The sequence below is a fragment of the Ceratotherium simum genome, chromosome 18 (genome assembly GCF_057802395.1).
Source record: "Ceratotherium simum simum isolate JZ-2026a chromosome 18, ASM5780239v1, whole genome shotgun sequence".
Classification (NCBI taxonomy): Eukaryota; Metazoa; Chordata; class Mammalia; order Perissodactyla; family Rhinocerotidae; genus Ceratotherium; species Ceratotherium simum.
Window position 1 is genome coordinate 23,473,627 of NC_141917.1, and position 27,841 is coordinate 23,501,467.

At 36.1% G+C, this 27,841-nt stretch overlaps 1 long non-coding RNA gene across 1 annotated transcript; it reads right to left on the bottom strand.

The window, feature by feature from the left end:
- Positions 1–16,176: 16,176 nt before the first annotated feature.
- Positions 16,177–27,450, bottom strand: LOC147914592 (uncharacterized). Its single transcript, XR_015555087.1, has 4 exons — positions 27,336–27,450; positions 18,133–18,746; positions 17,846–18,037; positions 16,177–16,296 (listed from the first exon to the last, which is right to left on the bottom strand). It is a non-coding gene; the product is annotated as an uncharacterized LOC147914592 (long non-coding RNA).
- Between the last annotated feature and the right edge of the window lie 391 nt (positions 27,451–27,841).

Sequence of the window (27,841 nt, forward strand, 5' to 3'; positions counted from 1 at the left end):
CCTCAGAATTTCACTCTAAGCAACAAAAAATGAAACATTATTTTCTTAAGATGCACTAAATTATGAATTTCATTTTGTTTTTATGGTTTTCATTTATTGTGTTCCCTCTCTTGTTTCCATTCACCTGATTGATCAATCACCTATAAAGACTTAGCTCACATTTTCTGAGAGCTTTTATTTTAAAAATCTTAGAAAGATGTTTTTACATTTTAAAAATTTTTATGAGTAGAACACATGAATTTTTAAAGACAAATGCTATGCAGTAAATCTTTTCGTAATTTTCATCAGTTCATGAAAGCTTTTTTCTTTTTCAAATTTGGTATCAATTAATATATTAATATTTGTTCTTTTATATATGCCTTTAGGCATTATGTATTTCAAAAACATCCTCCTGTTGAAGGAATGCGGAAAGAATAAAATTACATTGTAGTGCTTAATGTGATATATCTTAGTTTGTCCTAAGACTCCTAAATGCCTATAAAGCAAAAACCAATTTGTATTTAGCATTGATTGGCTACATTATACAGATGATTATAATCTCATAATTATGGATTTGTTCTGCATCATTTTTTGTTTGATTAAAGGCTTTTCTTAAGCTCTCTCTTCATGAGACACACACAGGTGGTATAGTCTTTGAATTATTGTCTACTTTCAAATATTTACTTTCTGCTTGATAGAAGAATGCTATCTTAGATGAGCATAAGATTCTTGGCAACTGTGCTTTATTCTCATAAACTATGCCCCTTTCTCCTAACTTCTATAGGGCAGTTGAGGATTCCAGTGGCAGTCTGATTTGTTATCCTCTGAATTTAATTTGTTGTTTCATCCTAGAAATTGATAAATTTTTGTCCTAACGCCAGGATTGCTGTTGTTGTTTTTTCCAATCAGTTTGGTCCAGTTTTCTTTCAATGTGTAAGCTCATGTCTTTCTTCAGTTCAGGAAAATCTTTCATTGTGTACCTAATTATTATTTCTTAATTAAACATTTCTTTTTCTGTTTCTGAGACATCAATTATTCTTATGTCAAATGTTCTGGATATATTCACTAATTCCTTAATAATTTTCCTCATTCTTTCTTTTTCTTATATCATTTTACTCTGTTTTGAGATATTCCTTGCCTTTGAAATTCAAGGCTACTAATTCAGGACTCAAGGATGATTATTTTATCTATTGAATGAATTAATTAGGAAATCTTAGTATTTAGGTCCAGGAAATGATTTATGATATGCACTTAAACCTTATTGAACTTTTGATTATTCTGTTACTCTTATTGCCATCTCTCTCCTCCGGCAGTTCAAATTTCCCTTTTTTGTTGTTATTGTTGTTCTTAGGCATATTTTTTTCTGGATTCTGCGCACTTTACAAGGTTAACCATTTTTATTTGTCAACTCATTTTGGCTCAGATATGATTGTTGAAATGCACAAGGAAAAATAGTAAAAGAAATTGAAAACTTACATAATTTCTAATTCCATGTGCTCATTTTATAGAAGTAGGCTGACTGCTAATTTTGTGGTTAAAACATTCTGCACCCTGCCAACTCAGAATCTTCCAACCTTAGGGAAGACAGCTAGATTCAAGTTAGAATTCCATGGAAAAGGGTGGTGATTTAAAGTTGCAGAATTCGCAACATCTCCCCATCCTTTCAAAATATATTAATATAAATTAAATTGTATTTTTACACTAAATTTGCATTCATATTAAAGATTTAACATTAAAAAATTCACATAGTTAATACATTGACTCCTTATTTATTAAACATGTGGACATTCATCTCATATATTTGGAGGAAAATTTTAGTTTCAATATTTACCATATCACAGTGAGTTAATTGTGAAAATTCTCATTTTTGAGGATGTCATTAAATCTGCATATGTTTTCTACAAGGAGATTTTATATATATACACACATGTAAGTATATGCCTTCTAAATTACCTTCAAGAAAAATTCATTTTATTTAGTTATGATTTTCTTTTCCTTAAAGGAATAGCAAAAAAATTCAAAGTTGACTTCCATAAAATTAGTTATCACTGAAAAATTCTTGTTAAATGAAGAGTGAACAAAGATCATTCAACCTTATGTTGACATCTGTCAAATCTTTTGCTTGGATGGTGTTAATCAAAGATTAGAATATTCAGCATTATGGGAATTTAAATATAACCTTCACATACTGCTTATAATCTGGCTGTATAATACAAGTTTTCCAAATATTACTTTGCTTTCTCAGAATTCTTTGGGGACTACATAAGAAGATTTTCAAAGTTCAGAAGAAGTCATGTTTAATTAGTTGGTTTCCAAAAGCCACTTCTAGGGCTTCAGTACTATATAATGGGCAACAGAATCATTATCAATAACTAATATTGTTAACATACTTAAATTAAGCACTTTTACACACTACAGCAATAATATCAACTAGATGTAATGAAGTAGATGAGGACAAGTTACTGCATTCTCTGTCTAGCAAAAGAGCTTCAAAAATAACAACTCCAAGGGCCAGCCAGGTGGCACAGCAGTTAAGTTTGCATGCTCCTCTTTGGCAGCGCAGGGTTTACAGGTTTGGATTCTGGGTGTGGACTTACCCACCGCTCATCAAGCTATGCTGAGGCAGCGTTCCACATAGAGTAACCAGAAGGATGCACAACTATGACATATAGCTATCTACTGGGTCTTTGGGGAGGAAAAGGAAAAAAGGAGGAAGACTGGCAACAGATGTTAGCTCAGGGCCAATCTTCCTCAAAAAAATAAAAAATAAAAAAATAACTCTGGGCCCGGCCCGGTGGTGCAAGCAGTTAAGTGCACACGCTCTGCTGTGGCATCCCGGGGTTTGCTGGTTCAGATCACGGGCGCACACCGACCACCACTCGTCAAGCCATGCTGTGACAGCGTCCCATATAAAGTAGAGGAAGGTGGGCACACATGTTAGCCCAGGATCAGTCTTCCTTAGCAAAAAAAAAAAAAAGAAGAAGGATTGGCATCAGATGTTAGGCCAGGGCTGATCTTCCCCACAGAAAAAAAATAAAGAAATAACAAAAGAAAAAAGACTCCAACACAACGTAAGCATTAATATGAAAATTATTATTTTGATACTTTGCAAATCAAATCTTGAAAAGTATTCTTTAATGCTGTTGGATAATAGATAAGTACAAATTATTTTTCAAACTATAGCTTAACAAAGTAGATTTACTATTCAATACTCAGCTATCACATATTTTTACATCCATTTTAGAAATATTTTTATAATTGGAAACATTTTGTGCAAATTTAGTTCTGGAAATTTCAATGTAATAATTATTTTATAATATATGTTATATATTATTTTACTATATATAAAAATATATATATTATATATATATATCACAACGTAAGGCAAATTATTTTGTTCTCCCAGCTCAAGATGGCGGATAAAGCATAGATATTTATATTTATTTTCCATTCCCAATGGTATAATCAAAAGAATTAAGTTAAAATGAATTGTACATATATGCACATAAAAGACAGAAAGTATCAAAAAGACATATAACTTAAATCTTAGTCTTACAGTGCATTAGAGTTGTCTTTCTTGAATGTATATATAATCACAGCAGGATTCTGACTAATTATCTTAAAGACAATTACCTGACAGATCATCCAAGCTTTTAATTTGATATACAGGGCCCTGTCTTGCTGTTCTACCCATAGATTTAATTCTCAAATACATGCTGAATATACACAAAATCACTTGTAGTTTATTAATTACACCATAATCTTACACTTCTCTTTGCCTTTTCCCACGCTATTCCCATTATATGTTAAGTAGCTCCTTCTCATAATTCAAGTTGGCAATACCTGACTTATTCTACAGGACTAAAGAGTCAGATCCAAGTTTAAAGCTATAAAACAATGCATCCTAAGGTGCTTCGTAGATGGTTACAGTGGGAAATAATGACTGGATACTTTATGAACATCTGGAATAACCAGAGGATGTGAGCACAGGGAAATATTCCTAGAAAACTCTCATTTCTGAGAAAACTTGTGTCCTATGCTGCTGAGGATATCAGCAGGTTATTAGTAAGGTTATTAATGAAGATGCTATAAAGATTGGCATATTTTAATGCATATTTTCTATATTCACTACACGAAAATATAGTTTTTGTTCTATAGAATACTAACAAAGACATCTCCTTAATTTGAACATATACGTTTTGATCATTTTCAAGAATGTAAAAATTGACAAATATTTTAAAATATATTTAATTTTCAGAGAGTTAAGATAATTACTTAGCTATAATTTATGTTTGCTATTTTTCCATCTTAATATTATAGCACATATACATGATTATTAAAGAATATCAGAGGGGCTGGCCCCATGGCTTAGCAGTTAAGTGCGCGCGCTCCGCTACTGGTGGCCCACGTTCGGATCCCAGGCTTGCACGGATGCACCGCTTCTCTGGCCACGCTGAGGCCATGTCCCACATGCAGCAACTAGAAGGACGTGCAACTATGACATACAAATATCTACTGGGGCTTTGGGGGCAAAAAAAGGAGGAGGATTGGCAATAGATGTTAGCTCAGAGCCAGTCTTCCTCAGCAAAAAGAGGAGGATTAGCATGGATGTTAGCTCAGGGCTGATCTTCCTCACAAAAAAAAAAAGAATATCAGAAATAGAATAGACATTACAGAGTATAAAAAGTAATATTTCTAGTCTTATTTTCAGCCTATAAATCTTTCTGAATCTGGATTACTGGAAATTTTTGATTCTTAGTCCAGAATTTTAAGGATCTCTTCCTTTCTTCTTTCGAACCAACTTACTTTTCTAGGCTTTCACATCTTGGTTTTGGGCAGATAAATTAGTTTTAAAATTCCACAGCTGCATCATTTGCTCAGCAATCAAAGTTCTTTTTAGATATCAGAAGAAGGTTTATACTTGACCTCCTCAGTATAAGACGAAATTATTGTCCACTTGCAATGACAAAGATTGGAAGATATGGTCACAACAGAGAGTCTTAAAATTAGAATGGCTTTGAAACAATTGGAACAAACTACATGTTACCAGAATTTTGCGAAATTTTGTTTCTGGAGAAGAAATCATTGAGTTGAAATGAAAACCAGCCACAGAAATGATATAAGCAGATTTTTTTTCCACTATGGACCCCAGGAATGTAAGATGTGAAAGGTATTGTGGGAGCTAGATACACTCAGGCGGTGATAAGCACTATTGATCTTATATTATCTAAGGGGTCATTCAAATTCTAATCTTGGTGAATCTATACAGAACAAAGGAAAAAGGAGAATTTGAATCTTGTAGTTTACAGGAAGCAAGAATGCTAACGAAACTGTTTCCTGAGGCATTTGGGCAAACTTGGGAAGCTGAAATCGATATGTATCTTACTCTTTGCAGAATCACCCTAAATATGGGGAAATAGAGATAAGCCGATTCTCTTAATTTGATCAGGTGACTCTCAAAGGCTAGCTAAGTAGCTGGGCTATAGAGCGCATAATGCATCTTCTTCTAATGAAGCAGAGAAAGCACGAAGTGGGACCACGCTAGTGGTTCGACCGACCACACAATCTCTGCCAATTTTAAGGACATGTAAGAATAAACTTAGCACTTTTAGCATTGAAGGTGATTCTGTCCTTGCTTCTGTTGTCTAGTGATATTCTTAGAACAACTAAAGTATTTGTCTTCGAAGGGAAGGAAATTAAGTGCAAATCTTATTGGTCCTGCAAAAATCAATTCTTCCTCAGATTAATGGTTTATAGGAAGTGAAAATGACAGCCTCAATAAGTGTAACTCAGGTCCGGAGGCAATTTAGAGAATTTTACACTTTTTAATACATAAATGTAAAGTCTATACAATATTATTGAGATTGAAAATCATATTTTGTTAAAAAAGAAGCTTAGTTCTCAAAAATTGTCTGGTATACAGAAGTTTCGAAGATCAGTTTTATCCAGTTGTAAATTAAATGAACTAAATAACTTCAAAAGCAAGATTATAAATAACCTCTCAATATTATACAGTTGCAAAATATGTTAAAGTGATTTCGTTGTCATATGTGTGATGTGATATAGGATAAGATCCATGAAAATAAGAATTCCTGAGGCCTAAAATTTATTTCACATGCACATAAGATTAGTTTGTAATTTGAGGGCATTGATAGGTGACATAATTTGGTAGAGATCTGGAAACACTGAGCTATGGAAAATGTGACACGACCAGCATTATTAATGTCCAAAGGTTACCTTCTTTCCATTCCCATTCTTTTAAAGGAGAGTCTGGGTCTACTTAGGGGTTTTCCTCCTCCACTCTTAAAGCATAGTTATTCTAAACCTGAGATATTTTTGCAAACCACACAAGTAGGTGTCAGGGGAGAGGGAGAATCTCCCTCTGCCCTTTTCCTTAAGGTTCTTATGGCTGGCCAAATAATCAACAAGACAGGTTAGCAGGAGAAAATAATACCAAGTTTAATAACATGTATACATGGGAGAAACTCAGAAATGAGCAACTCGTCCCTCTGTCTAAGCTGCTTGCTTAAGTATTGCAGCTAAAGGCGAGGAACGTGTTGGGGGTGGGTAGTGGCCTGGGACTTCAGAGGGCAGAAGGACAATTCTTTCCAGGATCATCTATAGATAATGTGGTCAGGGTGAGAGAGAGTTTTTGATAAAAGGGGCTTGGTGCCTTTCCTATTGTAACCTCTATCCTACATTATCTTGACATCCATCATGATAATAACTCCTTCCTGAAACAGATCTTTTGTTTTAAATTCTTTAGGCAGTTTGGGAGGGGAAACTCAAATATTCTTCCTGAGTTCTCTGAGTCCTTATTGTCTTCAGCTCGAAATAATCCGCATACCAGAGTGGCGCCTCCTGGGGTAGCTTGCCCTGAGCACCATCATAGGAAAGGGGAAGGAAAATTAGATGCTGGAGCTTCCAGGAGAGGTAATATTGCTCAGGAATTTTGGAGGCAAGTTGGGCAGAAGCTATGGTGTGAGCAGAAAGGTAATAGGGATTGAAGGGGTAATATTAAAAGGGTTTGTGTATATGTGTGTGTAGACCAAGTTTGAGAAAAACAAAAAATAAGTTTATTTTAATTTATATTTTGCTTCCCAGATTATGTTCTTTTAACCTCAATGTAAGTCCAACCTTAGACTAAAAGTTCCATCTCTGTATTTCTTTCTATAGGTCAATTTAATTTAAATACAATATTATATAGACGTGTAGATAGTCAACTAGATAACCTAGTATACATGAGTAATCAGATTTCTGATTTACTTGTTGATTTTCCACATGATAGTATTAAATATAATAAAAGGTAAAAATATGATTTAGATATTTTTCACCTAATACAAAACATAATTCTAAAATGTTATTAAAATTAATTTAGTAAACCTACCAATAATTTCTTTTTAAGATATATTAAAATTTCCAATCTCTTCTGAGATATAGTTTTTTTAAATGGTCAATTTGATAAGTACAAATAATTCCTAACTGTCAGTAGGAAGTCTTGTATATACATAAGACTATATATTTTTACATATATATATATGTTACTCAGAATCATCTTATCTCCTTTGATGTAGCCATTTATGAAATCTCAGTGAGTCAGGAACTCCAGTAACAGACATCTCAAGCACTATTCTGTTTTCAGTGGCATTATCCTACCTATTTGATGCTACTAATCCTAGTAATGTGGCAAGATACAGGCCCATGAAGTAGATATCATTCTCCTGAGACACATTCTGGTTTAGAGAGGGGTCCTTTATTGAATATGGGTCCTCCAACATAATTCAGAGACAGAGCACATAAATTAGGCTAGTCAACAGAGCAAGAACTAAGTTTGGCTTGTACCCTAACTCATAAATTACATTTCTATTTATTTAGACTGAGAAGAAAGGAATTAAATCAGCTGGCCTGTGATTCATTTCTTTCCAGATTATAGGAGAATATTCCAGCAGAAAACAAACTGTAGATGTAGTCCAATCTCCTTGTAAACACACTGATAACAGATTTTTTAGGAAATAGATTAATGGTATTTGCTAGGAAGAGAGTACTAGCTATGGATTGCTCTTAGCAGAATGATCCCAGTTTAGCACTGCTTATAGTAAATAAACCTAGACTCTACTTATTCATAAGATGTGATTCTGGAGAATGTCATGTAAGCTCCACAACTGTCTGGGATGTAAAATACAGATGTCTCAAACTCACACGTTCTCTGCAGTGTAAGGTTATCCACACAGCTCTTTTAGAGAATTGATCTACTCTGAGTCAGAAAGCACGTGTCTGATAGGAAACAGAAGGATCTGGGGAGCTACCCTGGACTTCACAAACCTCTCCCTATTTGACTATGCCCCTTGATTCTTTGTATGCTTGAAATTACTAACAAGGCTGGATCCCTGGCAAGATCTCCAATCCATGAGTCTAATTTGACAAGTCATTTCCTCGTGTTAGCACAGTGATGCTTTCCCAGGTTGCTCAGAGCTTATGGGCGTAACTGCATGTTGTAAATCACCCAAGTTACATCACCGATGCCTACCAAAGTACAATAAACATTTTTTTCCTGATCTCTTACTTAAATTTATTTCCATTTTGGTGAGAGATGATGGCTGTAGGGTTATACAGTGAAGCATTGAAAATAAGATTATACACACTAAAAGAATAAAGAAAAAATGAACTATCTGTGATGTAGGGTGGGGTTTGGGCATAGGGAATTAAAAATTTCTGCTCAAAACCATAAGCTATCCCCATTAATTAGAAGGATATAACCCCTAATTATTTCTAAAAACCTAAGGAAAATAAAAGCAATTGATCCTTGCTAGTCAATGGGATAGATTATTAACTTAAGGGTAGCAATTTGTTAATGTTAGAGAAAATTGTCTTCTGTCTTTTAGCACATGCTGTAAAGTGAATGTTCCTGTGTGTGTCTGTGAGTGTGTGTGCTTGTGCAAGGATGAGTGTATGGTCTTACACACATCCTTAAATCAAATGAGACAGTATAAACTTGAAGTTGGCAGCATTTGCTAGTCTTTGAAATGAGAATTATATTAATCTTTCATCATATTCAAAAGTATTCATCTGATTAAGAAGTTCTTAGTGCTAATGAGTATGTTGTCCTAGAAAATTTGAATTAGTAAGAGATTACAGAGTAAGTGGACAACATACCATGATTTATATTCATTAAAACGTAGAAGTGTGTTGTCAAAAGTAATCAATATCTTTGGTGGAGGGAATCTTCAAAATTATGAGATTTCAGTTCAAAGTGTTTTGTTTTAGACAGTGGCTAAATAAAATAAAAGAAAACTAAGGAAAAAACTGTTTTAATCTATCACTTAAGTAATAGAAGTTTTGTTTAAAGAAAAATAAGACTTCTAACTTCTCCCAATATACTAGCAACTATAAATTATAGTAGGTATATTTGTAAATAAAGTAGATGAGCTAGCAAACTATACTTCTACTCTTAACTACTTTGAAGTGTATCTGAAGTTTCTATCAAGTGTTTTACAAGTTATTCTGTGTATAAAAAATGCATTGTAAGCATTTTTTTTACATATGTTTAAAGGATATGTACTACTTAATTATTCCATGGACACTGGGGTTCTGTCTAAAGAAATTATTTCATAAATTACTTGAAAAAAAAGAGCCTTAGACTATGCAGGCATATGAATTACATGGACCTTTTCAATGAACCTAAAAAGAGACTTAACACTAAAAATATTTTTAATCTTTCTGCTTCTTATTAACACACTGATTAAGCAGCCTGCCACAAAAGGTAACTGCACAGATGTTCTGAGGTAATTAAAATTTAAAAAGCTATTAACAAATAAAGTGCCTATTCATGTTCAAGTAAATATTAACTACTTAATGTAAGAGTAATAAATTTTAGACATTAAAATAAATTATTCTCTCTGAAATTGGACAATTCATTATAACTAGATTTATATAGGTTTTTCAATAGTAAAGAATAAATTACATTCTTGTAAGCTTTTTTCCCATTTTTCTGCCATTGAAAAGTAAAGTCAAATCAAAAACACAATAATAATAAAAGTGATAATAGTAATAATAAGAGAAACAATATTTGTTTTGATGCCATATGTCTGGCACTCTGCTAAATATGGTTCATGTATTATCTTTGCAATCATTACTCTACCTCTGTGAAGAACTATTATCCTATTAACAATAACAAAGAGCACAAGCACACTCATTATATTATTTCATCTTCAGAACCTCTGTATCACAGGTAGTCTTGTTTTGTTCATTTTAGAGATGAGTAAATTTTTCCTATGAGAAGGTAAGCAAATTGTCCAAGGACACACAGCTCACAGTGGCAGAACCTCAATATTAACCCACATTATCTGAAATGAATGTCCTTAACCATGTATTTATACCGTCTATCAAAAATGAAACAATACCTATCTAAAACTAGTAAGAGCTCTAAAGAGCTTTCAATAAGCAGAAAGCCAAATGTCACTGGTACAGGTCAGATCAGTGCGATGGGGTCCCAGGTTCGTGGTCCACAGACGCAAAAGAAATTGAGAACGGACACACAGCAGAAGTTTTAACGGAAGAGGATTTATTAGCAAAGTGAAAGTACACTCCCAAGGGGAGGGGTGGGCAGGCTCCAGGAGAGCAACTGCACCAAAGTTGTGGTGGTCGGAGGCTTGAGAATGTGGGTCCCAGGGCCGGCGAGGGTCTTGGAAGGTGGGCCAATTGGGACGTTGTCTCCACCCCCACGTCCAGAGGGTGAGATTTTTTTCCTTACACAGGCATTTCTGGAACTGTCATGGCAGTGACCCCTGCAAGGGGGGCTCAAAACCACAATGCAAATGAGGGTATAATAAGGCTTGGGGCTACTCTCCATCAGGGTTGGGGGAAGTCCTGCACGTCTGAAGAGCCGCTGCCCGGTAATTAGGTCGCTGCACCTGGTGGAGTGGCCTTGCTCCCAGCTCATATCTAGCTTCCTGCCTATCTCACAAAGACAAAAATTATTCCATTTTTATTTTTTCTTTGAAAAATGTTTCTTCCAAATATTTGACATCTTTTATAAAACAAATAACATTCAAGTTATTGATGTAGTCCCATATCAAGTATAAAGCTATATTGCCAAAAGGATTGTGAAATGTTTTACTTACAAATACATGTGAGAGATTAAAAGGTGACAGAATCAGAATTTTCCTTGTTTCAATGTATAATCAATATTAGAAAGTTCTGGCATGGCTGATTTTTATTTAATCCTGTTGTATTAGTTTCCTAAGGCTGCTGTAAAAAATTACTATAAATTGGATGGTTTAGGAAAACAGAAATTTATTCTTTCACTGATTGTTAGGTCAGAGACCAAAATCAAGATGTCATCAGGGCAGCGCTCCCTCCAAAGGCTCTGGGGGAGAATCAGCTCCTTGCCTCTTCCAGCTTGGTGGCTCTAGGTGTCCCTATGGCTCCTGAGTAACTCCAATCTCTGCCTCCCTCTTCCCATGGTCTTCTCCCTTCTGTGTGTCTTATGAGGATACTTGTTATTAGGATCCATCCTAAATCCATGATGATGTCATCTCGAGGTCTGTTACTTAATCACGTCTGCAAAGCCCCTCATCCAAAGATCACATTCACAGGTTCTGAGAGTTAGGACTTAGACATATCTTTTTGGGGGGCCACAATTCAACCCACTATACCTATTTTCACAAGAAAGGCTGCTTTGCTAATGATGGATTTATCTTTTATTTAAAACCAAGATAACAAGATATCCAAATTAAACTCCTCTCCCTTTTCTGAAAATTCCAAGAAATCCTGAGGCTTATTAGGTTCTCAACAAAATAGTGCTGAACTTTCTTTCTCATGTGCTTAAACCTGAACTCCGATTTACAGCTTTTGAGTCTGGAGAATAACATTGCTGCTTCCAGAGATTATTGCTTGTGTAGAAAAAGACTGTAATTACTGACTGGGAACTGGTGATGCATCTACCTTGAGGGAAGTATTGAAGGGCCTCCGTCAGAACTGCTGAGTTCTGCTGAGGCTTTGTAGAGTACAAATATCTTGCTAAGGCTAAAGTTCTAGAGTCAGTCTATTAGGGCTCAAATCTTGCTCTGCGGTTTTCTCGCTACGTGATCCTGGTTAGCTTACTTAATGTATCTAGGAAAGGTTTTCTCATCAGACAATGCTAGGACTCCTAAAGTCACTGGGGGGACTGCAGTTTAAGGCCAGTCTTGCCCTCTCCTCATGGTTTTTGTTGCACAACGTTTTGGTTACTTTTTTTTTTCCAGCAGAAAACCTTAACTGGCATCAAATTAAAAAGTCAAGAGAGGACAGAACTATATTTCCAAACCCATATTCCTCCAAATCTCCTTATCTCCTTACTATCAACTAGCTCTGTATATATGGGAGTATTAAGTTGTTGGGTCTCTCCTCTAGCAAAACACAACAACGGATCCTTTTTTTGCCCTTCTCCAGGGCAATGAGCTTCTTATCTACTTGCATTTGCATGAGTAAGAGAGGTTACTCAAGTTATAATTTGCAGTATAGAAGAATTATTTGCTTTAAAGTAATTTTCTGCTTCCAACATATACTTAAAACTACTAGCATATTTTGAGTGCAACGTACTTAAAACTACTGGTAACCGTCTCTTATACACACCTACATATTTGGAAACTGAGAAACAAGATGCATGATTAAATGAATTCCTGCAAGTGGCTAGATCTCATTGCGTTTTCATCTTGTCTATATCCATTTTAATCTAGAATGCCTTACAGGTGTTTAAAAGTGTGTAATATATGTATATATGTGCATTCTAGGGTATAGATTGAAGTTGCTTATAGTTATGAAAGTGAGGAATGATTCCTTTATTTTATTTGATTATACATGTTTAGCAAACTAGCATTGGGAATCGTCTCTGTTTTCTTCCTTTTTCCACTTCAATTTGTTCTTTGACTTGCTACACATTTAAATTTATATTATATTCCATGCTCAAAAAATTTCAGTGGTTCCAATACATACTTAAAAATCTAGAGACTAAAGTTGTCTACATGTTTTATTTTAAATTTCAAGGATCTTCTCACTTTGTTTCTTATATAAACTATATATATATAATATACATTACATATACACATTATATAATATTACGTATAACATATAATTATGTATTATATGTTATATATGAAATGTGTATAAATATAATAGATAAATTCATATTTTATTAATGGATATCTTGCCTATTGTCTATTCTTCAAATTTTTAATTAACTCTTTCATATCTCTTCCCATAATTAAAATGATTCTTTTTCCTATTTATATTGCCAACATTTATTCATTTTTCAAAGTCAACTCCTGTCCCAGTTATAATAATCTATTAATTATCACGATCAACAATGAATTATCTATTAACTTATACTCAGATTTTGGATAAAGACAATATATATATTTCAATATTATTATCACAAATATTCTTTCATTATTTTAATATGTTTTTTATGTATTAATCTCACAAATAAACTGAAAGTTTCTTGAGAAAAAAACCATATTTTATAACTTTTTTCTCCTATAATACCAAGAAAATACTATTATAAACTTGAGATCATTAAAAAAATTAAACTACCTATTAAACTTACTAGTTGAACTTAAAAATCTGCAATTAAAGTCCATTAATATGTTAGAGGGAGAAATATGACACCCTTGAATTAAAGAAATTGACTTTATAAATTAAAACCATTACCTTTTCATCTAAAAAAATTGATTATTCCTTGGAAAAGTATAACCATCAAAACTGTTACCCATTTGCCTGGGTCCAGTTGGTTTGTTTTAAACTTAGCTTTCTTTGTGAATTTTCAAAAATAAAAGATGAAAAAATGATAGAATATGGCTGGCAGACTTAAACTATGATATAAATATGGGAAGATGTGGACAAACTAAAGTCCACAGTGCTGTTTCCAATAATAGTCTTTAAGTAGTCTAGAAGAATTCTCTTAGTAGCCTAGTATGATATATTTGAAAGACACAGTTTAAGCACAAGATACAATTGACCTAAAGCAGATGAGGTAACCTAGCAAATGGCTATTGATTAACATTATACTATTCAATACAAAAATAGCAATTTACAATAAAATATACATAATTATACTTTGATTTTGATAGAAAGGAAGAAATAAAGCACTTTTTCTCTCACATTAAATCTAAATTTTCTGCAGGCTTCCTATGAACCCCTGGTAAAGACCGTAATACCTTGCTCCAAGACCCGCCTGTGTTCGTAGAACATTTTGTCAAATATCTTTGAGAGCCCAATTTAAAATCTAGCTAAATATTTTGATTGTATTGAGCACCAAGTGCAAGTAGATATGTAAATGAAGATAGTTTTAAGCTTCATGTACATACCCAAGTTTTATACTGTTATTTCTTCTTTTATTCTTATTTTTATTGCAGATAATTATTTAGCTTAGAAAATTCATTATGCTATTTATATGGTTATAGACATTTCCATGAAATCCACTTATTTTATATGCTAATATTGTCAATGTTTTAATTATCTGATTTAATTAGTATAGTGACTAATTTCTTTATAACTGTATGCTTTATGCCTCTTCTAATGATAATAGGCAGTTCACATGTGATGTGCTTAAAGAACTTTCAGAACCTAAGATCAAATTTTTGAAATGGAATCTGAAATTAATTTTAATTCAGAGTTCTGCAATTTATTCATTATTATAAGACACTAATATACGGGGTAATTATTCTAATTCCCAAGTGAGTGATGTAAATTTTTTATATAGCATTAGAATGGTACAAGTAAATTTTGAATGTTATCTCAACATTCCTGACTTCATGGATGGTTTAGATATGTTTTAAGTTCAAGTGATTAGAAAATCTGAGTAATAAATCTACAGATCTAGTCCCATTGAAATTTTGCAAGCTGTTTTACTATTTATAAACATATTTAATAATGAATTTATACTTTAGCTTTTGTAAGTACATTGAAGAATTAAATGTTTAGGCTGGGGGTAAATTATGGAAATAGTAAATGAGATAAGAAGGAATGTGACTGTAAATTTCATTGTTTGTAAATAAGATTTCATGACTATTTCCCTCCATTAGAATTCATTATTATTTGGATTTTTCCCTTTAGACAATTATTTTTTCTTAAACTCCTAAAAAAGCTTTTCTTTGGGGAAATATGGCTGTCAATATCTCAGCTTTTTATGATACTATGAATATAATCAAAAGTTAAACATCTTCTTAGAGTTTTTTTAATATAACTAGAAATCAAGGAAGAAAGCAATTTTGAAAGTCATTTCAGCAAACCTTGCCAAAATATTGATGTACTTGGTAGATTACACACAAAAATGTGTGTGTGCAATTAATGATGTTTAACACAAATAAAAAAATCAATTTATTATGTAAATATAAGATCTGAAACATTTATTTTACGTTCTTTCCTAACCATTTAAGATAAACTTCAATAAACAAACATTCTCATGCCAATTACATGATTATGATATTATTCCTCAGTCCTTATTTCTAACTCCTTTCTGGCCAGTTAATGATGTCTGCAATTTTTAACATTCTTTCCATTAAGAGATTGGGTCTATGTCTTATACACATTAAATCCAGGATGAGATGTCAATATATTCCCAATGAAATGAAGGTAATGAAATGAAAAATGGCAGATGATTATCACAGTTTGGGCTGCTATAACAAAATACCATAAACTGGGTGACTTATCAGCAACAGAATTTATTTTTCACAGTTCTGGAGGCTGGAAGTCTGAGATCAAGGTGCCAGCACTATTGAGTTCTGGGGAGAGCCCTTTTCTGAGTTGCAGGCAGCTGACTTCTCATTGTATCCTCACATGGTGGAAAAGAGAGCTATCTAGCTCTCTGGCCTCTTCTCAAAAGGGCACTAATCCCATTCATGAGGGCTCCACTCTCATGATGTAATACCTCTCAAAGGCCCCACCTCCAAATACCATCACAGTGGGATTAGAGTTTCAACATTTTAATTTGGGGGGGTACACAAACATTCAGTGCATTGCCATGATACTAAGTGTTTTCAAGGATGGAGAGCAAAGAAAACAATCATAAATTGCTGGTGGAAACTCTCAGACACATTCACACACTCTTTGCCACTATCTACTAAAACAATACATGCACAATCTATGACCCAATAACTCCACATCTGGTATATACCCAAAAAGTAGTGCAAACTATGTTTACCAAAAAATATGCATGAGAATGTTTATCACAACATTATTTATAATAGCCAAAAACTGAAAAAAATTCCAGTCAACAATAGAATGAATAAATTATGGTATGATCACGCAGTGGAATATTATGCAGCACTGAAAATGAAGGACCTATAAATGTAGACAACAGAATTGTTAGATCTCACAAATATAACAGGGCAAAATAACTCAAACACTAAAGTGTAGAAATTTATATAAAGTTCAAAAGTAGGCAAAATAAGTCTATAGTTTAAAAACTCAAATAGTGGTTACCCTTGTGAGGATGTGGAGACCAGAAAAGAGCTCAAGGAAATTCTGGATTACTGATAATGTTTCTAAATTTGTGTACTGTTTACATCAGTAGTTTGTGAAAATTCAGCAAGCTGTATGTGAGTACCCCCAATATATGTGGTTTTTATATTTACACTATGCATGTTATGCTTCAATAATTTTTTTAAAAACTTAGGTTATGAGTTCTCAAGATGGTAGCAAAATGTTCTTTGCTTGTGTTTGAAGAATTTAGGCATAGGCCATAGGTATTTATTTGTCTTAAATTGCAGAAGGTAATATCTGTTTGAATATGATTTATTAACCATGTATTTTGTAGCCCTGAGTTGCAGAAAAATAAGAGAAAAATCTATTAAAAGAGCTAAACCTATTCATTCAACAACTATTTCAAAAAGACTTCTTGTATTTCTAAAAATAATGCATATTTATTCAATAATGATAATAATAGTCATGCATTGCTTAATGACGGGGATATGTTGAGAAATGCATCATTAGGTGATTTTGTTGTCATGTGAGCATCATATTGTATACTTATACAAATCTCAATGGTATAGCCTTCTGCACACCTAGGCTATATAGTACTAATCTTATGGGATCACTGTTATATGTGCAGTCTGTCATTGACAGAAATGTCATTATGTGGTGCATGACTGTAATAGTAGTAGCAATGGTTAGTATTTATTAAGCACTAATATTTGGTGGTCATTATATTATGTTATTTATATTAATTAGCTCATTTAATTCTCAAAAGAACCCGAGATAGTTGACATTAACAATTTTGATCATAAAAACTATATTTGAGGTAACATGGTATCAAAAAATCCTTATAAGCTGGTTTTGGATTTTCTGCTTGTATCTTCCATTTTAATTGCGCATGTTGGTGAGTTGTTCATGGTGTAAATTTACGGTATACATTGGCGTTTTTACTGGTTGTTTCTAGGGGCAAGCTCCAATGTTTCTGAACTGCATTAGAGTGAATCAGGATATGTCTCACACACATGAAGAACAAGAAGCGAATTAATTAGGTGGAAGGGTTGAAAAGGTAGTCAAACTCTAAGAAAGGCTTGAATGATATCAACCTACTAGCATCCTTTCTCTTTTCTTTTTTCTTTTTTTAGTGAGGAAGATCAGTCCTGAGCTAACATCCAATGTCAATTCTCCTCTTTTTTGCTGAGGAAAATTGGCCCTGGGCTAACATCCATGCCCATCGTCCTCTACTTTACACGGGACGCTGCCACAGCATGGCTTGCCAAGCTGCGTGTCGGTCCCCGTCTGGGATATGAAACTGCAAACCCCATGCTGCCGAAGCAGAGCAGGTGCACTTAACTGCTGCGCCACCAGGCCAGCCCCTCTTTTCTGTTTTCTTCCATATGAAATGAACTTATTAACTTACTTCTAACAGCTAGAATATGGCAGAAAGGACAGGATATCACTTCTGAAACTGGACTGTGGCTTCCATCTTGGGTGCACAATAGTGTCGTTGAATGGTCTCTTGCTTTTTCTTAGCTGGCTTACCGTAGGGGAAGTCAGATTCCATGTCATGAGGCATCCAAGTCAAGAAGCCCATGTAGTGAGGGAACAAGGCCTGCCAAAAACACCAGAATGAACATGGACTTGGACTACCACCCACCTCCACAATTAAATCTCCAGATGAAACCACAGACCCAGGATACAACTTACCTGTAACTGCATAAGTGAACTATGGCAAAGGCACCAGTTAATCTGTACCTGGAATCTTGACTGTATCTCGTAGATGTTGTAAGATACCAAAGGCTTTCTGGTAATTTGTTATGTGATTACAAATAAGCAATACAGATTTTGGTCTCAATAAGTAACAGTAACCACCACCTAAAATATGGAAGTGGCTTTGGGACTGAGCAATGAGCTTTCAGGAAAATGTTTGTAAAAAGTCAAAATGCCTAGAACATGCCATGGAATGTTAGACTTGAAGAAGTTGCTGGTGAGGGCTTACAGGGCAGTGACACATGCTTTACTGAAGTGGTAGGAAAGGGGATTCTTGTTATGCAGTGGAATAACATTCAAATGGAGTACAGCAAACACACCTAAACGAACTGGATGTGTCTATCTAATATCTTAACCAAAGTCTTGAAGATGTCACCTGACATTTTCTTGCTTCTTATAGTAAAATGTTCAGAGGAGACAGATAAATTGAAGAAAGAACTATTAAATAAAAGTAGTCAGACTCAATAGTTTTGAAAATCCCCAGCCTCTTCAGATGGTATTTGATACCAGAACAAAGCTATGACTTCCAAGCCAAGTTCAAATCCAGGGCCCTGCAAGAAAAACATGGAGTAAAGGTGAAGCCAAAGACAAAAATCCTTTAAGGATTTTAAAAGTATTCATCATAAATTCTCTCAACCAAACAGCAGGGCTTCTAGGAAAAATAAGGGCATTGTCGCTCAGCAGAGGGCCAGGGTGGAGAGAGGCTTACCTCAAAAAGATCTGCAGTTGAGGCCTTTATATAATTCAGTAGTCCCCAAGAAAATTCACAACAGATCCACAAATTTCTTTAAAGACTTACACATGCAGAAATAGTACCAGCATTTACTGAGGGAGACAGAAACAGTACGGAAGAGAGTCCTCTGGACCCCTCTGAACTGCACTGTCAGGAAGTAGGCTGAAGCTGCTGTTGAGCAGCAAATACAAGCCAAAGGAAGCATGGAAAAGGAAGGCAAACTCAGAGGGCAGAACTAAGATTCCAAAGGATGACATGAAAGCAATGGAGAATGACTCCAGGGGCCTGCAATCTATTCAAGAAACATCCTGCATTTTCCTAACTGGATAGCAGAATTGGTATGGGCCAGTGATTGCTCTGTTCCTCCAGTTACTCCCATTTTTAAACAAGAATGTCTTTAACAGCTATCCTATGTCTACCCCATCATATTCTATTGACTACATGAGAAGGCAGGTAACTTGCCTCCTTAATTTCACAGGTAGAAATCAAGTGGAACAATATTCAAGCAGTACTTAAGGAGCCAGGGAGCCTCATTCACAACTGGACTTCATATAAGAAAGTAGATTCTGGATATTAAGCAGATGCTTTTTTTAAATTTTTTTTTGTGAGGAAGATTAGCCCTGAGCTAACATGTGATGCCAATCTTCCTCTTTTTGCTGAGGAAGACTGGCCGTGGGCTAACATCCATGCCCATCTTCCTCTACTTGACATGGGTCGCCGCCACAGCATGGCTTGCCAAGCAGTGCATCGGTGCCCGCCCAGGATCTGAACCTGCGAACCCCGGGCCGCTACAGCGGGGCACGCACGCTTAACCGCTACGCCACCGGGCTTGCCCCAAGCAGATGCTTTTCGAAAACCTTCGAAGAGGGCAAGTGTATTTTGCATATAGGAAGGACATAAATCACAGGGGCCAAAAGGCAGACAGTGGTAGGCAACCTCTGAATGGCCCTCAATTCTCCCACCTCCTGGTCTTCACAGCCTTGTGTAATTATACCACCTTTATTTTTATTCAGATATTGAATATAATATGTTGTCATTTTAGTAATACATGATGTTGGACTGTGTTGAAAGATTTGAAGATATGGAAAAAATAAAGAAAGGAAAGAAAAGAAATTAAAAGGAAAGTTATCCATAAATCTATCACCTAAACCAACCACCCTTTAATTGTTTCATGCATTTCCTGCCATTCAGCTATGCGTCATTTTCTCTTTTGTAACAACATAAGATGTTCACAAATTGGTAGCAAACATTTCATATTTCATCAAATTGCTGGCAATTGTGTGCAGTTGTAAGTAATTCCATAAATACAATAATAGTAGTACATAATACTTTTCTATAGTTAAGATTTTGTTTATATATAGACATGAGATATGAACTCAAAGTGGCATTACTTCATCTAATGCTATTAATATATTGAGGCTTTTGATTCAAATCAATCCCTACCACTAGATCCATAAGTATGTATGAAATTATTCAATTAGTAAATTATTACTGGAGTATAAATATAAAATACCATGACTGATATTTTTCAAATATATTTTGAATGCTCTCTTTTCAAAGTAATTACCTAGGAGTCTATGAGCTTCTATTGATGTTCCTGTCACTGTTCAAACTATTTGAGGAATATTCGCTTTAAAAATGTCTTCAGGGCCAGCCCCAGTGGCCTAGTGGTTAAGTTCAGCATGCTCCACTTCAGTGGCCCAGGTTCAGTTCCTGGGAGTTGACCTACACCACTCTGTTAGCCGCCATGCTGTGCTGGTGGCCCACATACTAAAAAACAATAGAGGAAGATTGGCACAGATGTTAGCTCAGGGCAAATCTTCCTCAGCAAAAAAAAATTCTTCAAATTAAGCTTAGAAATGCCTTCAATATTTACATACTTTTGTAACTAGAAGATAGATTTGATTTCTAGAAACATGCCAAAGGAATTGTGGGAAAAGTATGCATTATCAAACTGGATAATATAATTTTTTGTTAATATTTGTCCGCAAATGAAGATATTTTATATATATCTTGAAAACTTCTCTGAGCTGAAATTCGAAATGAAAAGAAAAAAATGTTTTCAACAAGGCAAGCTTTATTACAGTAAGACCTTTTCTTTCAAAGTTAATAGTGTAAAGTTCAATATTCATTTGAGTCTGTAAATTTGGTATGCTTATAAAAATAATCCGTCACATTACAATCACATCTAACACATTTTACTAATTGTGTCTTTATGGCTTAATAATTTTTTTTCCCCCAAAAGCATTCAACTTAGACAACATTAATGAGATAAGACTTAATTTGCAACAGACTCAGTGAAATGAAAAATTAGGTTAGCTTGATTTAACACAATTGGCCAAAAGGCCAAACTAAATCCTGTTTTAGGCCAATTCAGTGTCTTTATCCTGATCTCCTAAGACCTGATACACTCGTAGTTTGTTCCAACAGTTAAGTTTTTAATTATTATAGTTTCGTATGCATCTCTGATGACATTAGCTATGACCTTGGGCAAGTTCTCTTACCTCTTTGTGACTCAGTTTCTTATTTTGTACAATGGATTTATTTTGCGTTACTTTTAAGAGGATTAAAATAACGACTCCATCATAATGCTTAGCAGAGTGCCTCCCACATAATAAGCATTTAATGATATTTAGATATCATTATAATCATTTTTCTATTTAATTATTTACTTAATTTTCTTACTCCCCCCCCCCCCCCCGTTACTCTAATCTTCCTTGGCCGAAGGTCTTATAATACCATTTGTCAGTGTTTTCTTCCATGGATGTCCATGTCCATTTCCGATTGTTGGCCTATTCTTTCCTTAAATATGTTGATGAATTCAATTCATCTATAGTCATACTTCAAAGACTCAGAACGAGCTTCTCTTTTCCAGATATTTTATATCTAAAGCTGACTTATTGAATGAGCTATAGTACTAAGCAAGCAGAAGTCAACTTTAATTTTTATTGTTCTCACTCTTCTTTTCTGTTGCTCTGTCAAATCATCCTTTCGTGACTCAAAAACCCAGGCACATCCCTTAGTTTTTCTGTTCCCCTTCACTTTCGAACAAGCCTTATTGTTCTCAGTTATTAAAGAGCCCGGTCAAGTCTAATACTAAAGCTCCAATTGTTCCTCCAGTTTTTCCGCACTCACATAATTCTACCTGGACTTAGTTTTATGCCTGTAGTAAAGAGGGAGTGTGGCATGACAGGATTATCATATTTACCCCATTTTCATTTTTATTCTTTCTCCTCATTTACTTTTTATCTCTGTACCCCACAATCTCCTGTGGGCGCAGGTCATATTTTCCCACTGCTTCTCTTTAAATCATCCCCTTTCTTGGTTGGAGGTGAGGAGAAAGGAAGCATGCACTCACACTCTCCAATAAAAAGGAAGGAATAAAAGTGCTTAGCATTGAAACAACCCCTCCCAAATAAACGTCCACCATTTAAACTTTTTTGACCAATATTCTTTCTTCCTTGTATAGACACTCAAGTTGGGTGATAGATTTATGACCATCAGCTGACCTTGTAACACCATCATTGTTCCTAATCTTAAGGGTCTCAACCAAAATTCTGAAGCAACAGACCCATTTCCCTTAATATCCTGCTACCTATTCATGCCCTCACTCATTATATATTCAATTTATAATTTTAGTCTGAGCACTAATTCTTATCCCCATTATTTCCAAGTCCTTGGGAGAGAATATTTTATTATACACTCCCTGAAAGTGACAGTAGTTAACAGTTTTTAGTTACAACTCAGTCACTAATTAACTAAAGTATATGGGGCAAGTTAATAATATAGAAAAGTATTAAAGTGTAAGTGCCCTGAATCTGGTCAAATTTGTATACGGAGCTGAACTTGCTGACTTTTCATTCTTGCTCCATTTATAAATTGTGTGACCTCAGAGTATTTAATCTCTCTAAACTTTAGTTTCATTTTCTGTACATTGAGAATTATAAAGCAACATAAATTGTGATAATTATGTCAGAACACGCAGGTTAATCCTTTAGCTCAGTGTGTGGCACAATATAAACCCTCAGCATGTCATGAACATTCATAGTTTCTCTGAACATCCCCCTTCCCACTATCTTCCCATCTCTCTCATCTCTCTTTTCTAGAATTCCCCGTTGGGTGTAGTAGCGAGGGAGGCAGTGCAACCTTTAGAACCACAGGAAGCCAGTTTTTCCAGCTCCCTTTCTGAGCAGAGTCTCAGGGCAGGTGTGTCGTGTAGAGATGGACAACAAGTTCCTTTTCTGGCGCTTTTGAGAGCTAGAGGTGGAAGACTAAGAAGAAAAGTCGTTGCAGAGGCGAACGCTGTGGGCCACCACATGGGTGCCACATGGGCCACCACATGGGCACTTGTCTTTGCCCTTGTTGTTGAACACCAGGTAGTTCTCCCAGCACCTGGCCCTCAGTCTCTCATCCTTCCTCAGAACCTCTGATTTTCTCTATTTCTTAAAATAGCTAGAATCATTCTCTGAGGCATGCAGTCAAGAGCACTGACAGATTTTTTCTTTAATATCTGCCTTCAATTTTCTTATGAGAAAAAAGGTATGAATTAGCATAGCATTCAAAATTTAGTATTTTATGCAGATGAATTGTTCCTGTAACTGCATCACTGTCTCTTCCCAATCTTTCTGCAGCTTCTTTTTCTCTGTTAGGCTAATAAAAATGTCCTCAAATTCCAGTCTTAGCTCTTTCTCTTCTCTGCCACATATTCTTCTTCCAGAAGCAACCTATTTTTCCACTGATTGCTTTTTAAATATCTCTATTTCTAACCTGAGTTTCATACCTATATCTATTTCTACAGAAATTACAGAATGCCTATATTTGGATATTTAGCAAATACTTAAAAATAAATATTACTCAATTTGATTGTACTTCTTTCTTCCACAGATATTTTCTTTCCACTGCATTCTCTATCTTGTTAAGCAATCCTGTATTCTATCAGCAACCCACACAGGAAAGTCTGGATATATTTTCTTCAAATTTCCAAAGCCAATTACTTGCAAATCCTAGTGATGCAACTTGACAAGATTTTTGACTTCCATCCTTCCCTTTGCAATATTACTGTTGCCTTAATTTGGAGCCCATTATTCCCTTCCTGAATTGTTGGGTTTGGTTCCTTACCAGTTTTCATGCCTCCAATGTCTCCTCATTCAAAATACATGAATTATACATCTGCCAGCAGAATTAGTCTCGTAAGCAGAAACCTAAACTTGGCTATTTTTTCTGTTTTCCTCAAACACCTTCAATGACTTTAGGCTGCACATGTAAAAGCTTGCTTATGACAGCAATGTCATAAGTGCTTTGAGTAAAATTCGTAACTGGAAAGAAAATGATTTTTACTATGATACAATCACAAATACATATGGAATTCCTTTCCAGCATCACACAGTTTGAAAGTCCCATCTTTCCTTCTAGTTGTTTCTCCTTCTGGTCCTCCTTCTTCTCTCCATTTCCACAATCTCCACATCCTCTCTACTTTAAACATCCTTCCAGGACCCATGTTCCATCCTAAAATAGTGGAGCAATGCTTTTTGTGTCTTGGGCATCATTTCTTGGTTTCATTTTGGTAGGGCACAAGCAAAATCTTATTATATACGTATAGAGCTCATACTAGATTTGTTAGTCTTCAGAATCTACAGTCACATTATTTTCTTGCTAATATTGTCCTATAAGATAATTGAATGTTTATTTCAACAAAGTCTCTGTACCTGTAATCAAATATCCTTTCCACTAGTGGTAAGCAGTATCATAAAAGGGAATGATGATGAAAATCTCATAGTTGCAAGTACAGAGTAATATTAAATATTCTGGGGGCCGGCCTGGTGGCACAGTGGTTACATGCATGTGCTCCACTTCAACAGCCCAAGCGTTCGCAGGTTCGGATCCCAGGCGCACACTGACGCACTGCTTGTCAAGCCATGCTGTGGCGGCATCCCATACAAAGCAGAGAAAGATGGGCACGGATGTTAGCCCAGGGCCAATCTTCCTCAGTAAAAAGAGGAGGATTGGCATTGGATGTTAACGCAGGGCTGATCTTCCTCACCAAAAAAAAAAAAATTTTCTGTGCTGACGTTTATTTCTGACTGTGGCATACTTTCTAATTTATTCTTCTACCACAATATCTTGTGACAGAGACTGCAAGTTGCCTTAAAATATCTCTTTATTTATAGATCTTCTTTAAAGATTTTTATTCAAGACTACAATTTTCCAACCCATAAGATTCACATCAGAGTCTTTCTTACATTTATATACTCAATGTGACTAAGATTTAGACTATGACATGGAAATAGAGGTGTGGGTGAGATTTCTCAAAATTCTCATTAGAAGTAGTACGTTTGTTCTTTTTCCTTTAAAAAAAAAAAAACACGTTCCTTTTTTTTCTAGCCTGCAAAGTGGCCTTGATGATAATGATCCAGATAACCTTCTTGGACCAAGAGATGATTTGTATATTTTGAAGCTGATTTATAAAGACAAGAGGTGATTTTTATATTTTGAAACTGATTTATAAAGACAATGAGGCACAGAGATAGAAGAATACTGAGTCCCTCTGAAAACCACTATAATCAGCCCTGGACTGCTGTCTTCAGAATATTTTTTACATGATAGAGAGATGGACTTGTATTTTTTTCCCAACAGTGTTCTGTTATGTGTACCTGATCCCAATCCTAAATGTTACACCTTCCCACTCCCCATTCACCTTCTCTCTCCTCTTTACATATGCACATAGGCACACACATAAATGAAACACAGTGGTAAGCAGGAGCCAGTCACATATAGAGCCAAGTGGGTGCATCTCATCCCAACTCCATATTCGGTGGCACCATGGGTGGCTTGAAATCAGCCATGATGGGCATTTATAGCCAGAGAACTTAGCAAACATGACAAATCAGGTCTTTTATTCATATTTTTTGAATCCTAGATCACAGTTGTTAAACCCAGCACATTACTACACTGCTATGCACACTGATACATACACACACACATATGCATGCACATGCCAGGCCCAAGCTACAATAGACAGTCTACCATTCCTGGTTTGCAGACTGTACTTTCTCATTTCTTTTCTTTCCTTTTTTTTTGTTTTGTGAGGAAGATTAGCCCTGAGCTAACTATTGCCAATCCTCCTCGTTTTTGCTGAGGAAGATCGGCCCTGGGCCAACATCTGTGCCCATCTTCCTCTACCCTATATGGGACGCCTGCCACAGCACAGCTTGACAAGTGGTATGCAGGTCCACGCCCGGGATCCAAACCTGAGAACCCCGGGTCGCCGAAGTGGTGCGCACAAACCTAACCGCTATGCCACCAGGCTGGCCCTGCATTTCTTTTTCCTCATTCTATTCATCTTCCCTCAGAAGACCAGGCATCCATCCTCTGTCCATGTAATGATGTCAATCGCTGCCTAGTATGAACTTATTTTTCAAGACCTACCACAAGAACAGTCACTTTATAAAACATTTCCACATTTAACCATTAATCTCAGAATTAAATTCATTTTCCTTGTTCTCCTGTTGCAATTTCTCTGTGCCACTGCATTACTCATTGGAGTTTTCTTTGCATTATTATCCTCCCACCTCCCTGAAGTAAGTGGAGATCTCCTGGAGGGTAGAGAAAGCATATCATTCCTTTTTACATTACTCCAAGTGCCCAGCAAAATTCATTGCCCTCAGCTGAAACTGAAAAAAAGATTGCTGAGGCTATTGGCTTTATTAGTAGTTTGGAAGCATTTGTGGATGAAGGATACTTTGTTATTTTTCTTAGACCTCTCTAATACAGTGCTGGTTTTACAGAAGAGAAAGCATATATTTCCTTTTTTGTTATTATTGTTTTATTTAAGTGTTTCAAATGAGTCAATATTATACAGCACCAATATTTAATTAAAAAGACCAAACATTGGAGGGGCGGAGTCAAGATGGCGGCATAGGCAGAGGCAGACTCTGAACTCACCTCCTTCCGTGGACACAGCCAATTTACAACTACTCGTGGAAAAATTACCCCTGAGACAGAACTGAAAACTGGATAAGAGGAACTCCTGCAACAACGGACAATCCTAACTGGGGTAGAAGAGGCAGAGACTCCCTTCCGGAGAGAAAAACGCCGCCTTCACAAGCCGCCAGCTTCACGGCCGCCGGGAGCAGCTCACAGGGACGCAGCCTCCCTGGAGGCGCGGGGCCCTGCACCGGGGAGCGCCCCCGCTGTGGGCATTTTGTGGACCCAGCACAATCAAGACCAGCGGCATAATATCTGACTGTGCCTGCTACTAAAACATTAGGGAGCACCCCCAGAAAACCCGGTTCACAAAGAAACTAAAACTGGCTCTTAAAGGGCCCGTGCACAAACTCACCCGTTCCAGAAAGCATCCTAAAATCACCAGAAAGAAAGATGCACAGTGCTTCGGTGACAAGAGACTCACCTAATAGGCCCTGAGTGCATCTCGGTGAGGGGTGAGACCTCTCCAGGGACTGGGACATTGGCGGCGGCCATTGTTGTGGCCTGGTGTGAGCGTGCTGACACAGACACCACTGGAGTTCTCCCTGAGACCTGCTAGCCCAGGGTCTGCTCCACCCGCTAGAGCACCGATTTAATCCAGCTCAGCCAGGGCAGGCAGCCCACCCTAGAGACTGGCCCCACCCAACAACAAGCCCTCAGGCAACGTGTGGACCTGCATAGATTGGTGACTGGATGCTCTGCAGCCTGGCAACTGAGCTGACTTGAGCTGGGCAGGGTGTGCACAAGGAGCGGGTGGAGAGTGTGGGGCGGTGGCGGAGTGTGTGGGACTCCCGCCTTGGAGAGACTGGGTCCGCTTGGGGAGGTCGGGGCGCTCACACGGGGCAGGACTGTGTTGACTGTGTGTGTGGACCTGTGGGCGGCAGGGCTTGTCAGCTGCAGAAGACTTGTGCTTCTCAGAGACCCACATAG